Here is a 17,302-nt window from a genome sequence, read left to right on the forward strand (position 1 = left end):
ACAAACATTTGAAGAGCAAATAACAGCCACAGAATTAATTCTCCACGACAGCCTCATCTGTTGTTGTTTCCATTTTGACAAAATAGAACTGGAGTAGTCCACTTCGAAAACTTTTGTTGAAAAGTGGTATATAACTTTTCTTCTTTGTCGTCGTCGTAGTAATAACTGAATGAATTATTGATGCCCATTCTGGGGGGTGGGGGAAAGGCTAATGTGGACAAAGCCAGAGACAGAGAGCTGAGAGGGTGTAGCTAGACAGATCAAGCTAAGAACTGTGTGCAACCTGGTGTGGGCAGGGTGTCTGGCTGGTACAGATGGCGGGAGGCATTAACTGACATAGAAAAAGTACACCTGAAAATCTACAAGGATACCATAAGTCTCCAGTGCTTTCTCATCCAAAGGAAATGAAATCGTTGCACATCTTTCAACGATTTCACAAATGAAATCATTGCAATCCCTGTACTTCTTAATATTGAGAGATTAGAAGTAGGGTAGAGCACACTCAACAGTCAATGATAATTTATGCAAATACATTAAATTATATTTATTTATTTAGTTATATACCACCCTTACAAAAATGGCTCAGGGCGGTTAATCAAATACAACATGTTTAGCGTTAATATGTTTACTCTAATACAATAGTCATAAGACTTTTTTATTTTCTTTTTCCTATGACACCATACAGCCCATCTTCATCTTTAGGGACTAACCTAAATTCAGCCCCATAAAAATTTGGGGGGGATTAATTTCTGGGGGAAACACCTGTACAAGCTTGAGTTACCTGACAGCCATATGCAACCAGTAGCAACAGGGTCATATGCAACCATTAACAATTTTCCCCAGGCAAGTTTATTGTGTTGTGGTTATTTGGTTCCCACACCCCCACCTCCACGAAAGGGGTAGGTGAATGAAGCTAATAATAGTCCCTTTCTCTAGCCTGGAGTGTCACTCCCTTGTCTCTCTCTCTCTCTCTCTCTCTCTCTCTCACACACACACACACACACACACACACACACACACACCTTACCGCTCTAGACTCGGGGATCCTTCATCTCTCTTCTCTCTTATACTTGTGGCCTTTCTTGAAGAGAAGGGTTCCAACAGCTTAGTTTTAACTGAAGTATGAACACAGTTGTTAAGAGACAATTGACATTTTAATCCATGTTCAAATATATAAAAATGGAAGGGCACAAGTACAAAAAAGCAAAAGAAGAAAGAACTAGAAATGTGGCGGCAGAAAGCTAGCAGTAGACAGTCACGCTTTTATACTCTGGTGCTGTAGCAGCTATGGGTGAGAAGATGACTAGATCCACTGGATCAGAAAAACTGAAGACAGTCTGAGCAGAAAAAGAGCCCATCAATTTGATAAGAGTCAGAATTTATTCAAGATCTGGATGTACAATAGGGATGTGCAATTCAATTCAACCTCAAATTGAGGATAACTCACAAATCTGACCCCGAATTGAATCGTCCTTGAAATAGAAGGCCCAATTTGGGGTTGAGGAGAATCACCCCCAGTTCAACCTGAATCGATTTGGGTGATTCAAAGTAGGCCCATTTTGAGGCCGATTTTGCTGGGAAAATGGGCCTCAAAATGGTGCTTTATTCCAGTGAGAGCTGGTCTACCAATTTAGTTCATTTGTAGAGCAGTCCTCCAAAGTGGGCTGATGTGCCAAGTCCAGAGCAGAGGGCTGGTCTACCCATGAACTCCAATTGGTGTACCAGCTCTCCCCAGTCGGCAAGTAGACCAGCCCTCTACACTGGACTTTGTGCATCAGCCTGCCTCAGAGGACTGGTCTACCCAACCAGTCCTCCAAGGCGGGCTGACATGCTAAGTCCACAGCAACAGGCTGGTCTACCCACCGACCAGGGAAAGCTAGTCTACCAATTGGGTTTGGTGGGTAAACCAGCCCTCTGCTCCAGACTTGGCACATCTGTCCACCTCGGAACTGGTCTACCCGGGTAGACCAGTCCTTCAAGGCAGACTGACGGCTGGTCTATCTGCTGATCCCAATTGGTAGACCAGCTCTCCCCGGGAAAATGGCACCATTTTGACCCCAGTTTTTCCCAGAAAAATTGGTCTCAAGATGGTGGTTGAATCACTTGAATTGGTTCTAGTGATCCGAGGTTGATTCATTGAAGCAGGCAGCCAAACTGGCGGCTTTTGATGAATCAATTCAAGTTTTTGCAATTCTATTCAAGCTCAAATCCAATTGCAAAAAATTGATTCCTTCACACCCCTACTGAATAAACAGTTTGACTAGCCCAACCACACATTGCATCTGCAAGCGGAACCCATCAAGTGTTGTACATTGGGGGCTATCTTCAAAGTCAGTAAACTTGCTCCAAAAACACGCCAGGCTGAAGAATCTAGCACTCAGAGTAAGACTGCAGTGAACATTTATTTCTGAGTAAGCCCCTTTTGAGTTCAATGGGATCCATAAGTAGAACATATTATCTGATTGGTGCATGCTGGCTGCAAGGGAGATAAATTTTGTTTCTGGATACAAAAAAATGCTTCTCCTATAATCACAAAGGAGTGGGCATATTTAATCACAGCATCAATTTATAACATATGGCCTCCTACCATGCCTATGACCTGGCAGTACAAACTGATGCATGTTTACTCAGAAGAAAGTCCCACTATGTTTAGGGGGACTTATTCCCTATTAAGGATCACACCTCTCTACTTAAGATTAAGCTTTTGTTATCACCACTACATTTTCACTGCTTTGGTCTTTTCAAAGAGCAACAGGGGGATTACAAAACTATTTCCCACTACTGTTCTGGAAGTATGAGGAAGCCAGGCAGCAGATTGGCTTCCATGAGCCACAATTAACAAGGATAGTGGTAGACTGCCCTCAGGCTGAAGCTTCTTTGCTCAGAAAAGCAAAGAGTTGCATGAAAGACAGAAAATTCAAGTGTATAATTTGCCCTGTTACACATCTCCATGTGAAAAAAGCTGAACCTGTTGAATTTCTTCCTTCTATAAGCTGTAGATGCTACAATAATCTTTATCAAAAAGAGCTGGAAGTCCCACCTCCTTCCCACTGTCAAAAGCATCCTGTAGATAGGATGGTCCATTAACGACTCCCTTCATCCTACCGTTAGTAGAAACTGCAGTAGCAGCAGTGGGCCCAAGCATCATCTGTTAGACTGCAGGTCTTGAACTGTGTTATCTGAAAGGTAGCCACTAGTGAGCAAGCCACTTCCCAAGAGACGCAGCAAAAACAGTGAGCAAAAACTTCCTTCATGTTCTATTTTCAAGATGCCATTGCAATACATCAAGGTACCCAGGAGGTGGCATCACCTGCACTGTTATATTGATTGTACTTTTTCTTTGCAGAGACAGTGTTCAAAAGAGACCATATCACTGCTGGAATCCCACAATTTAATGGCAGGATTGGGGGGAGTCAACAGAACTGCTAAATCTAACAGCCTGGAATAAGGTTATCTAAAATAAGGCAGTGTTAAGTATTTAACATTGTGTACCTGATGGAGATAACAAATTATAACATCTTAAATTCAAAAATAATGTGCTTAAATACTTTGTACAACCCCCAAAATTACACTTCAGTATAACTGCAGGGTCAAGCCTAGGAGGTATCTGTTTCCAGAAGTGCTTAAGCCAAAATGTCTGGATTAAGGATGTGCATGTATCACATCCTCTGCCCCTTTAAAAACGGAGGAGAACAGGTGCATACCTGCTCCTCTGCTGCTCACCGCCACTTCCTGAATTGGCGGCACTCATCCCAGCTATCTTCACATGCCAGCAGTGCTCTCCCTCAGCTGCCCCCATGCGATGCCAGCACACACATGGCCTCCACACATACACATTAGATAGCTGAGAGGAGTGCTGCCAATTCAGGAAGTGGCAGTGAGTGAAGGAGGAGCAGGTATGCACCCACTCTCCTCTGTTTTAAAGGGGCAGAGGGTGTGTCCTGAATCGCGTCTCGAAACACGATTCATGCACATCCCTAGTCTGAATGATCACTATGAAAGACACACCTCAATATACAAATTAGTGTCAACATACTGTACAAAAGATTCATAGTACTAAATCTAATATACACAAAGGAAGCTTGTATTAATAAAGTTCAAGAAATATGCATTGTAGGAAGCTGCCTTATACTGAATCAAACAATGTGTCCATCTAGTTCAATACTGGCTATACTTACTGGCAACAGCTTTCTAATTCTTTCCCAGCCCGTTGTGGAGATGTCAGAGATTTTACCTGGGACTTTTTCACACAAAAAGCATGTGTTCTTCCATTGAGTTCTGGAGCTAGGTCTCTGGCTAACAGAGCAGTATTGGAATTCAGAGCAGTCAAGTACTTCAGGAACTCTGAGAAGCCCTATGGCTAGCTAGTCATATTGCTCAAGCTGTAATGTTTTTCATGAGCCAATAATCAACCACATAAAGGACCACTTGTCCTCACCAAGCATATGAGGAAACTCAGATAAGTCTTGTAATGAAATGGAGAGAGCTGTGAAATAAATGTAAATTGTAGAGATCAAGAAGGTCTTCTGAACAGAATTGCTTCTGAACAATGGCTTTATGTCTACAAAATGGAATTGGAGCTTGGATGTTTGTCCTCAGTCAAGCTAGGTTTAAGATGCTTGCAACCCTGTTGTCCTCCTATGCATGTTTGCTTGGAAATATAATCCACTGAGTTTGACAGGACTCTCTGTCAACTAAGTGTGCATAGAACTGAAGCTTCAGCCATTTAAGGCCATTTAAGCCAGTGTCCTTAGACGATATAACACTTTAAAAGATATCTGACTTGTAATAAGATGTCAGATTTGCTGGTCACCTTTAATAAATCTCCACCTCCTGAAAAAAAAGTGCTAAAGGCAAACATATAAAAGAACCCTGTAGAGTTGTTTTGAATGGGCCATGGAGACTGCAAAGAAAAGAGCCATATATTTCTTCCTGGAAACCTTGGAGATATTAGACTGCAGGCATGTTAATAAACAGGAAAAATGCCCAATTAATGAGCAACAAGTGTTGTTGATACAGAAGAGACAACTGGAAAAATCTCCCATTCTTGTGAGGAGCAGACCCTCTCAGAGTGCCCCAAAAAATAGCTGAGTTTATTGGTACATTATACTGGGGCCAGGCGGCGGCGGGAGGGGGGGTAGTGTCAATAATTCTGAAGGTGCTTTTGATGTTCACTGGCACACTGACTTGGTAGAACCCCACCAACTCAAAATCAACTATAATCATGTCCATACTGATTGTTGCTGGTACAAATTAGCCAAATTAGAATGAAATGTGACAAGACTTTGTGACAAAACTACTTTGACTCCAGTGACTCTCTAGGATTTGAGGAAAAGGAAAGACACATCTGTGTTAAACTGAAGCTCATAAATTTCAGGTTAACAACAAAACCTGGTGATTCTCTTTATTTAGCAGGGGGAGAGTAACTGGCCCTATCCACCCCCAGCACAGTACCTTCAGTGACTGTTGCTGATGTCTGTCTTATGTTTCTTTTTAGATTGTGAGCCCTTTGGGGAAAGGGATCCATCTTTATTTATTTATTTATTATTCCTCTGTGTAAACCATCCTGAGCCATTTTTGGAAGGGCAGTATAGAAATCAACCAATCAGTCAATCAATCAAAACCTACAGTTGCAGCTTAACACTCCACATTAAGCTTAAGCATTAATAAGGGATCCACCAAACTTGCCTCATACAGGTAATAAAATATATGCTTATGATGCACACAGAGAGAGAGAGAGAGAGAGAGAGAGAGAGCAGTCTTCAAATAAAAATGTGAAATAAAGGAAAATTCCTACAAGTTTGTATCACGACTCTCGGTCTCACCAGCTGGCATACAACAGGACAAGGATGTACCGCTGCAGTGAGAGAGCAGCCTAAAGGAACTTCCCAACACCAGTGCAACAGAGAAATGGCAATTTTGATGCCTTCCCCTTCCCCTGGAAAACTTCTCTGCCACCCAAAATGTGCCCCTGAGGGGTCCACAGCCCTTGGGGATATAGTTTCAGGTGGCACATACGGCTTCCTAGGGAAGGGAGGGCATCAACAATGACTGCTTCTCCACTGCACCAGAGCAGTTAGTTGGGAAGTTCTGTTAGGCTTCTCTTTCAGTGCACCGGTGTATCCTTGCTCTGTATGTCAGCCAACATTTGGCAACATCTGACCACACACCATGCAATCTGTAAAACCTACATAGCATTCTATGAGTATATGACCCGCCATGACTACACAGAAAATGACTCTTAAAACGACTGTTAAAATCACAAAAAATCAGTTTGTGATTTTGTTCCCATTGAGTAACTGCAAACATGATGGGTTTTCAACCTCTCAAAGGCTGCCCATCATGTTAGTATGAGTACGGCTCTATGAATTAGCAGGACTGTCACACACTGTCTCTCAAGACAGAGGCATATATTTCTATTCTCATGTTACACTTATTTTAAAGACACAGTATCTGATTGATTGATTGATTGATGAAGTGCTGTCAAGTCGGTGTCGACTCTTAGCGACCACATAGATAGATTCTCTCCAGAATGATCTGTCTTCAACTTGGCATCTAAGGTTTCTCAGGGGTGCATTCATTGCTGTCGAAATCAAGTCTGTCCACCTTGCTGCTGGTCATCCTCTTCTTCTCTTTTCTTCAACTTTTCCCAGCATTATAGACTTCTCAAGGGAGCTGGGTCTTCGCATAATGTGTCCGAAGTATGATAGTTTGAGCCTGGTCATTTGTGCCTCAAGTGAAAATTCTGGTTTGATTTGTTCTGTGATCCATTTTTTTTGTTTTCCTGACTGTCCATGGTATCCTCAAAAGTCTTCTCCAGGACCAATGTTCAAAAGTGTCAATGCTTTTTCTGTCTTGCTTCTTCCAAGTCCAGCTTTCGCTTCCACAGAGTATCACGAAGAAAACCATTGTCCAAATGATTCTAATCTTTGTAGGTGTCGACATGTCACAGCATCTAAATATCCTTTCCAAGGCCTTCATTGCTGCCCTACCAAGGACTAGTCTGCGGCATATTTCTTGACTGCTGGATCCTTTACTGTTGATTGTCAGTCCTAAAGGCAAAAGCTGTCCACCACTTCAATATCTTCATTGTCAGTTCTGAAGCTGATGGCTGTACCCATTGTCATTAGTTTAGTCTTCTTTACATTTAGTTGTAGTCCCATTATTTCACTGTGCTCCTTGACTTTCATTACTAGAACTTGCAGATCACCCGCATTCTCAGTTAATCAGAGTGGTGTAAGGTTATTGATGTTTCTTCCTCCAACTTTAAAACCATGCTCCTTCCAATCCAGATTCTCTCAGTATCTGTTCAGCATATAAATTGAATAAAGGAAAAAGTATGTCTTATTCCTTTGCCGATCTGGAAACAGTCTGTTTCACCATGTTCTGTCTGGACTGTGACTTCCTGTCCTTTGTATAGGTTTCTCATGAGACCAATGTTCTGGGACACCCATTTCCCTATGGATATTCCACAACTTGACATGGTCAACACAATCAAAGCCTTTTCTGTAGTCAGTAAAGCACATATTGTCTTCTTTCTGGTATTCTTTGGCTTTCTCAGTTACCCAATGATGGTGAGCAATGATGTCTCTTGTTCCTCTGCCTTTTCTGAAACCAGCTTGAACATCTGGCATTTCCCTTTCCACGTGGGGCTCTAATCTACGTTGGATGATCCTGAGCATTATTTTGCTAGCATGTGAAATTAAGGATATTGTGCGATGGTTTGTGCAATCTGTTGGGCTTCCTTCCTTTGGTATGGGTATGTAAACTGACCTCTTCCAATCTGTTGGCCACTGTGTCGCTCTCCAAATTTGCTGGCATAGTTTGGTTAGAGCCTAATTGATTCTTCTTCTGTTGCCTGCCATATTTCTATAGCTATTCCATCAATTCCTGTAGCCTTCCGACTTGGTAATGACCGGAGTGCTGATCTAACTTCATCTTCCCATACTAGAGGTTCTTGCAAGTAGGGAATATCTTCTAGACTAGAGTATCTTGGATGTTGATGTCCCTACAGTACAGATTTTCAGTATACTCCTTCCGTCTCTGTTTGATCTTCTCTGAATCAGTTACTATCTGTCCTTTGGCATCCCTTAACATACCAATTCGAGGTTGGAACCTCCAAGTTCAGAGATCTTTTGGAAAACTTGCCTTATTTTTCCATGTCTATTTATAGTTCACTATAAAATACAACATTAGAAGTGGAAAGGGTTTAATTGGAGCTCAGACTCATTAGCCCTTATAGCGTATTTTCAGTGGCTGACATCCTGGCTAACAAAGCACTGAGCTAGTCCTAGTGCTCAGTTCTAGAACATCAAGTAAAATTATAATCAAGAAAATGTGAATGAATGTTCACTGCTCAACTCCACTCCCTTACCTCAGACATCTTTAGAAGGTACTGCTGCCTGGAAAGCAATGGGTGAAGAATGATGCTAAAGGATGTTGAGCAGAAAAAAAAGGAGTTAGGAAAACTCTGATTCATCCTGCCAATATGCAGAAACAATATTGTTGTTGATGCCCATCTTCAATATAATTTTACTGTGGGGATTTTTATTTTTTTTTTTTTTTTTGGTCAGCCTCTTTTATGACCTATTAAAATAATAAAGTGGGGTATACATTTTTTATAGATAAGTATGATAAAGTGCACTTAATCATGGACAGAGTGCCTTTGCTTTTCCAGTGATAACTACAACCTATTAGGTTTAAGGTGAAAGGCTTCCAGAACACATAATGTAATTGCCGTCAGGCTTAAGTCCAAGCACCTTTCATCTTAGAAATTAAAGGTATATTGGAAGCGACCTCCTTAAACAGCAGTAATTTACTCTGGCCATAACTTAGCAGCAAAGTACTTCATCCGAGCAGGTGCAGATACACCAAAGTGAACAACAGTGATTTATTTAAAATATATGCTGCAATTGATTTCGGCTGCTGGCCATGGCTCTTATTATTAGGACAAACAAGTTAACACTAAGAAGCAAACTATCTTCTATCATTAGATACAAATTATAAGGGGCCAGCAGCAGCTTTAAGAGCATTTAAATGCTTTAAGAGCATTTCCCATCAAACATAGTGCAGGAAGGAAGCAATGGCAGGGTACACACTACCGAAAAGAAGCACTTTGCTACTACTTTTTGAGAGGGAATCTAAGATAATACCCTATGGGATGCATGTCGTCCAAACTGAGTTTCTCCCTGCTCTTTAGCAACAAAGAATAATCAAGAGAGTTTTACTTTTGTTTTCCACCCACTGATCACTTTGCTGCTACTCATCCATCCATCAGCCACCATTTGCCACCTTGTTCCCACCACCATCTGCTCACCTGTGGCAAGGGCCTAACTGACAAGTGGAATAAACACAGGTGGTCCACTTTACCATCTAGAACAGGGGGGCACAGCTTCAGCTCTCCAGCTGTTGTTAAGATTCCAGCTCCCAGCCACAGTGGATGATGGTGCATGTAGTTCAACAATAGTCGGAGGGTGAAGCTGTTCAGTTCTTCTCTAGAAGTTTGTCTGCATCTGTAGATGTCTCTAGCTAGGAGTGGGCTCTGGGAAGCCGCTATTGTGCTTGGCCAGCATGTAGGCAAAGGTCCAGTGATGCTTTCCCTCTTCTGTTCTCTCAAGTTACTGTGGCAATTTCTGGGCATATTGAGATGGAAGGGGAGCTTTGGGGTTTGCATATTGCTCCTAAGATTTATTAAGAAAGGTACTGGGAATTGTTTTTGCCAACATTGTTAAAAGTGAAACCTTGCACTATTAAAAACACCTGTAGTAATCAATAATGTATTGATCAAGTTTGAATTACATATTAAAATGTGCCTTCTCCCAATTAAGTGTAGCAGACCACAACACACTCTGTGACATGGTCCTTTTAAAAAATGTATTGTCATGAAAGCCCTCAAGGACACTCCGATTCCTTTCTTCCTGGACATACTGGACCAAAAGTGGAATTAAAGATGGCTTTCTTTTGTAAATTATATTCAAATTCAGCAAATAGTTTGCTTTCAGTATGAAATTGTTTTTGTCCTAACAAGAAAGGTAGTGGTGGCCAACAGTTAAATCAATGTTGGTACTTTTAAAAAAAAAAGGCAGAAGCATTTCACAATAGTGATAGGCCTTGAACTTATTTATTTTGGTTGGTTTTGGTATTAATGTGTCAGAAATATTCTAGATTCCAAAATATAGTGAGGAATATCTCTTAGAGATGGCTTTTCTTTCTACCACTGAGTGGTAACTTCTGTTTACTGAATGTTAAGTTCTTCCTCACTGAAGGAAAGTGGTCACCTTCTTAAGAGTCTCCAAAAGTCAGCTTCCTTGGGGTTATGCAATGTGTACATTTATTTAAATGTCATTGATCAATTGATTAATCAGCTAAAAGCGATTCTGTTGAAAATCTTAAATTAGTTGCAAGAACTATGACCTGCTATTTTTTTATTTTTATTTTTTTAAGACTGATATGACTTAGAGGGCATGATGAGAGTAGAGCAGCACAGGAATAGTTAAAAGCCATATGAAGCTCAAGCTTGACGTATCTGAATCCCTAACCCAGGCAAGCTGGAGTCATCTGGATTTTTAACTGATGTTAGTTGTGTTGTCCAGGAATTAATTACCTCTGTCTCTTTTTAAGTAACATCACTCACCCCTACCCAAAATTTCCATGCCAGCAGTGTGGGGGAGACTGACTTGGCATGAGCAAGAGTGGAGGCAGTGGCCAGTATTAATAGCCAGCTGGGCAGCATCATACAACATGGTTAATGGAGAGGTGAGGCTCAATGGGATACTTAATGGCCAAAGCTCTGCTTGAGCGCGTTTCAGCTCAGCACCTGTAGTGCACACTCTTGTATTCAGTACAGGATTGGTTGGCTTCTATGTGACCAAGAAGGGATATCCTACCTGCATTGGCCTTGGGACAGTTTGTTTATTTGCCATGGTTTGGGGCTTTTTGCTGCACCTAATGGTGCAGCAGGGAAGTAACTTGCCTAGGGAGCAAGAGGTTGCTGGGTCAAATCCCCGCTGGTACATTTCCCAGACTATGGGAGACACCTATATTGGGCAGCTGCAATATAGGAAGATGCTGAAAGGTATCGTCTCATACTGTGTGGGAGGAGGCAATGGTAAACCCCTCCTGTATTCTACCGAAGACAACCACAGGGCTCGGTGGTTGCCAGGAGTCGACACCAACTCGACGGCACAAATTTACTTTACCTGAAGTATAAAATTGGGAAAGTAGTTTTACCTAGCGGTGCAAATGTAGTAGTTAATTAATTAACCAATTAACTGGTCACAGCTAACTGGAACAGTACATGCAGAAGGGAATTTAGAAAGGGGGAAGATTGATAAGCACCTTGAAACACCAACTGAAGGGGGAGGGCATTTCCTAGACCAATCCCCCTCAGAGATAGTAGGTTTGGACAGGGAATGGAACACTCTTGGGGTATGCTTTTGTCACCCACATAGTCTTGGTAGAAGGAGGACAGCTCAGGCAGGCCTTCCTCAGCACATCAATGGATGTGTGGCAACTGTTAGAGGGACTCCTGTTTATTTGATATTTACATTTTTAACACCACTCTTCCTCCAAGAAGTCCAGAGTAGTGTATATGGTTTTTTTTTATCCTCACAACAATCCTGTGAGATAAGTTAGGCTAAGTGACTAGGCCAAAGTCATCCAGTCAGTCAGTTTCATAGCTGAATGGGGATTTGATCTTAGGTCTCCCTGATCCTAGCCCAACACTCTGACCGCTACACAGTCAGTGTGGAGTTTGCCCAGAAGATGAAGTCTGCCCAGAGGGAAGTGGGGAACCATCTCTGCAGCCCCAGGAATTATCTGCACTGAAGGAGGTCTAGAAAGTTAGTATGATTATGCATGTCAGATCCTTCAACAGTTTGATTAAGCTGTGGCCCATATTTGAATCCAATGGCTGACATGCAGACTAAATTATGCAAAAGTATTACTCTGGGGGTACTCTAAAAGACTGCTTAATTTTGTTAGAACTATTGCCTGGATGTGAGTCACTGAGGTTTGTTATCTTGCCTCTTAATTCCTGAGCCCAACTGCAAAAGTCTTTCCCCCTGGGAGGCGCTATGGTGTTTTGAGTGTTTTTATGGCCATCATCTATATTCAACAGTATCAGCTACATTCAGCAATTCAATATCCTCACATATTGAAAATTAATGGGGATGTAGACTGTAAACTTCTTGGGGCAGGGAGATGTACCTTTTGCTTATTTATTATCTTATTTAACATATTTTTATACCGCCCAAAACTTACATCTCTGGGCAGTTTACATCAAGCAAACAAACAAAAAAGTTAAAATAAATACCAGAAGAATTAAAGCATTCGTTAAAAATAAAAGATACAGAAAAAGTTAAAACATTACAACAATTTAAAATTTTACGTTTTAAAACAATGTTCAAACTATTAAAACAATATTTAATTAAAAGCCTGGGTGAATAAATGTGTCTTTAAAAACTTTTTTAAAGTTGTCAGAGATGGGGAGGCTCTTATTTCAGCAGGGAGCATGTTCCAAAGCTTTGGGGCAGCAGTGGAGAAGGCCCATCTCCGAGTAGCCACCACTTATGCCATTAAATGTGTGTACCCTGGTGGTGTTAAATAAAAGGGAGGGGGTTGCTGCTGGAAGAGCACATTACACTGGAAGAAAGAAAAAATAGTCGTTTTTAAAAAAACCATATAGGAGCTGCACACATGAGTGCTACAAAGAGTGGGTGGGAGTGCATAGTTTCTGTCATCTTTTTCTGCAGAAGTTGGGGGAGGAGAGAGGTGGGGCCATTCCAAATGGCCTGAGTAGTCCCGCCCTCGTCCTTAATGGTTGCACTTACTGATCACGAAAAGCAAACTGTTGCCAGCAACATCTGGTCTCCTGTTTGCACAAACCTGAGCAGGGAGCTTTCAGAAGGGTCAAGGTGTATCAGCTGACCCGCTCTGACCCTTTTGCTGCCTGGCGCTCTCATAGGCTGATGGGGTAGGTCTGCCTGCAGTTCCTTCCTTTGGCTAGGACTCAGCAGTGGCGCACAGGTCCCAGCCCCGCCTGCGGCCCTTCGGGTCACCAGTTCAAGACCCGGGGCGGGCGGCAGCAGTCCTCTTAAGTAAGGCCTGATACAAGAAACACAAGCAAAGAGCGATTTAGGCTTAGAGGGACACCCCCGACTAGATGAGGCAGGCTGCAAGCCGCTCCCAGCCCCCTGCTAAACCACAGCATCTGCAAAGACGATTGGCGGTTGTCTTTTCACACCTCATTAAGCCGAGTGGATCTGGCTGCACTTTACGCATGTCCCAGGAAACGCCGAGCTGTATATTCTCGTCTGGCAAGTCTCTTGGGAATCCACACGCCCAAATTCGCTCAGAATGGCGACGTGGCTCCCTTCGGCCTTCATTTGGAATCACCAGCGCGTTTCCTGAATGGTATTGACTTCCAAACGCGAGGAAGAAGGGAAAGCAAAGAACTGGAAGATCTGACTTGAATCTACGGCTTTTTGTGTCAAGATTACTTGATCTGTAGTTAAGCTCACGGTTGTGAAAGAGACGAATAAAAGGAAGGGGGATAAAATAAAAGTGTTGTGTTTTATTGTATCTGTCATATTCGCTGCCATAGTTGCGGTGGTTTAGATTTCGTGTATTCCTTACTTGAAAAATATAATTAGTCCGTGTGATATAGTGTTAGAGTGTTGGACTAGGATTGGGAGACCTGAGTTCAAATCCCCGTTCAACATGAAACTCACTGGGTTAATCACTTGTCTCTCAGCCTAACCTGCCTACCACACAGGGTTGTTGTGATGATAAACATAACCATCTACACCGCTCTGGGCGCCTTGGAGGAAGTACGAGGTATAAATGTAGTAAGTAAGTAAATGGTTTGGGAATATCTGAAAAGGAGGAATGGCACACTTGGAAATGGATCAGGATACTGGGCGGAGAGCGGGCAGTGAGAACCAATGCAAAGGACAAAACATACCACATAGCAAATGTTCCATATCCTAGAGAAGAGCAAGGTCAGAACTTCGAATTGTTGCCTCTTGGATAGTCTGAATGGAAGACAAGATAGTTATAGAATAACTATGGATGGGGTGAGGGAGAGAATTGGGGCCCTGAGGGTTTGCTCTCCTCTTGAAACTGGGTTTCGTAAGTGCCTCCTCGGAATCTTTCCCTCACAAAACAATTCCTAGAAAAACGGATCTGCCCGCCGCGAATCGGGCCATTGGAACGCTTGACAAAGAGTCACACTTTTGTATGCCGAATTAATTAATTCAGAATGACTACGGTGTATGGATTTCTTACCACGATCCTTTCTGCGGATTAGATTCCCCAGTTTGCCCCTGCTCTGGTAACATCCACCCGTTTCCCACCCTATCACGCCTGTTCCCTAGTCCCGAAGTGGTTAGAATGTGTGCTTGGATGGCCATCCGTCCTTCTGCATGGACCTCGCATGATATCATCCCAGCGCTGCGTTCCAAAATCCTCACCCTTTCGCTGGAGGGTTCGTTCATTCCGAATCGCTTCTGCTCCTGGCTTCTCTGTTCAGAACAATTAACCCCTTCACTCGCTGAAAGGGTTAATCCCCACTCCTTCGTTCACTGTGAGTGAATACTGTGACGTGGACTGATTGGGTCCAGTAATTCGTCTTGTTCGGAGGATGGGCCCCCCCCCCTTCCAGGTGTCACCCAAGACATGAGCCGCAGAGGGTGGTCCCTTACGCCCCACAGTAGTTTCCGGGCCCCTATTTCCCACTACCATCCCATCTTTGTACAATTAAAAAAAAATATGGGGAAATCCACCCTTTGCACTTTTCTATACTCCTAATAAAAAAAATTTGAAACAGATCGTTTGCGCAGGAGAACCTGGTTTCTGTTCACATCTCCCATTTCATTTAAAACTGAGCTGGAACAACTAGATTTATGCCTGGATAGATACAAATGACTGAAAAAGCACATTTTCCAAAGAAAGAAAGAAAGAAAGAAAGAAAGAAAGAAAGAAAGAAAGAAAGAAAGAGAAAGAAAGAAAGAAAGAAAGGCAATTCTACACTAGCAGCTGCCGCCGGATTCTCTCAGCTGGGGAATATATTTCTACAATGTGTCCGCCAATCCCTCCTTTGGGAATTCAACCCTCAGCCCAGGTTCCTCACCCCACCCTCCAAGCAATCAGCAGGTGGGAAATAGACGCAGACTGGCCTATCTTTGTTAACAGGGCAAGAGAAAAGTCTCAAAATATCCCAACTCGAAATAGCACCAGGAGAAAAGAGGAGACAGACGACCCAAATTCTTCACGATTTGAACCCCAACAAAGATAAAAATCGGAGCCTTTTCTGAAGTAGGAAGTTTGAAGCCCCTCACCTGGAAACTCTTACCAAACCTTGAAAAATACACATCCTTTTCAAAGCTTTTTCCCTCCAAAGCGGTCCCCAGCTGAATTGCTCTTGTTATTGTTGCTGTTATTCTTCAGAGCCTAAGAACCTAGGCGGGGAAATGCAAGCACTAAAGGCAAACCATCGCTACAAAAGGAGAAGAGAGGGCAAGTTTACGGCTGCAGCGACTTAGAAGTCCCATTGGAAAAACTTCGAAGTCAACATGTTTCGGATCAGACTGTAAATTCTCACCCGTGACTTGAAAGCCAGTACTCGTGAGTTTTCAGGGCTGAAGGATTCGCCCACCCTGGACCTGCAACTGACGGCCACATTTCTTATTGTTTGGCATGGTTGTATAGTTCCACTGAAATCCATCCCCAGGGATGTTCCACTGAAATCGGTGGAACTCCAAGGCCCAGAGGTGCACAGGACGAAAACTCCAAGTAAATCGAAGTCCTCCTATTTAATTGGGCAATGGTTTGGCCTGTATTTCAGAGAATCCACAAGTCAGTATCCACATAAGTTTCAGAGGCGGCATTCTTAACAGACAGTTCCTTGCCTGTGCTATTGACTTCACTGTGGACGCGTGAGAGCAGGAGGAAATAGGCAAAGGGGACCTCGCTAGAGGAGCTGACCTGAGCATCAAATCAAAGTGTTGCGTTCCGAGCTGAGCTCCTTCTAGCGCATTTGTCACATAATCAACTGAATCGGGTTCGAAATCAGACAAAGGTTCTTCAGAATAAAGCCTGTTTGGAGTCCTAATGGGAAATCCGACCAGGGCTCGGCTACTGATGCATGAGAAGTTTTTGGAGTGACAAACGTCTTTAAAATAACTTCTCTAGATTAATCAATCGTTGCTTTGCTATACCGCCCTATCCATCCAAAGGCTCTGGGCGGTGTACAACAACAAAAACAAAAGCAAAGATCTACAAGTCTAATATGTTGCACTGAAATAAAAGACGGATTTCCAAGTCAATATGTTTAGGGGAATGACATAATACACCACACACTTCTGGATGCATCACTTTAAAATCAGTTCATTGATGGTCCATTGGAAAGAGCGGGGTGGGGGGCAAACACGCAGACTCCTGTTATGTCCGGTTTACTTCCTATCTTTTAAAAAACATGTTTCGGATTTGCTGTTTTTCCCTCTGGAAAATACAAAAATCCATGTCAACTAATCGTCTGAAGCACTAGTCCCACTGCAATCTAGAGCAGACTAGTTCTTCTTCAGGAAGGACATTCTCCTGTGGACATAACATCACATGTTACAGTCAGATCGCTTGAAATCAATAGGACTCTGCTCGCAAGGCAGGTTTGCTTAGGATCGGGATGGTGCTGTTTGTCCTATTCTTGACGATTATATATTTAAACAGCATTGAAATTCGTAGTGTATTAGGCACCAGTTAGCCACCTGTTAATGGCAGAGAAGAGCCAGTGTGCGTCAACACGTCAGAATAATTTTCGGGGTCGCCTGAAAATAGATGTTACATGCACGTGACGGAAGTAGTTTTCCAGAATCTTTTATTCCCTCTGGTTTGCCATTCCTTTCTTTCTTGGGGCATCTTTTCATTCAAGGATTGGGTTTGGTTCCCCGTAACAGCTATTCGTTATGATTCCGAACTATGTATACAACAGAATCCTTCAGGGAGAGGCAGTATTTTGAAAACTAAAAGTACGATTTTAACATTAAAACCTGGTTGAAAAATCTCCCCCAATGCATTTCCTGTCACTATTACACCGGTTCTAGGCTTAGGATGTTTTGTTTTTTTCTTGTTTTGAGAAGTAGTGACTTGGCATCCCAATTCTAAATACTTTCCTTTTAAATATGTATAGATTATTTCGGTTAGATTTTAAGGAAGGTAGGGATATTTTAGATTTTTTAAAAGAGTAATACATATTAATGTCCACGCAGTTGAAATTTAAAGCAGCCCCGCTTATACAGAGCGGCGT

The sequence above is a fragment of the Hemicordylus capensis genome, chromosome 3 (assembly GCF_027244095.1).
Source record: "Hemicordylus capensis ecotype Gifberg chromosome 3, rHemCap1.1.pri, whole genome shotgun sequence".
Lineage (NCBI taxonomy): Eukaryota > Metazoa > Chordata > Lepidosauria > Squamata > Cordylidae > Hemicordylus > Hemicordylus capensis.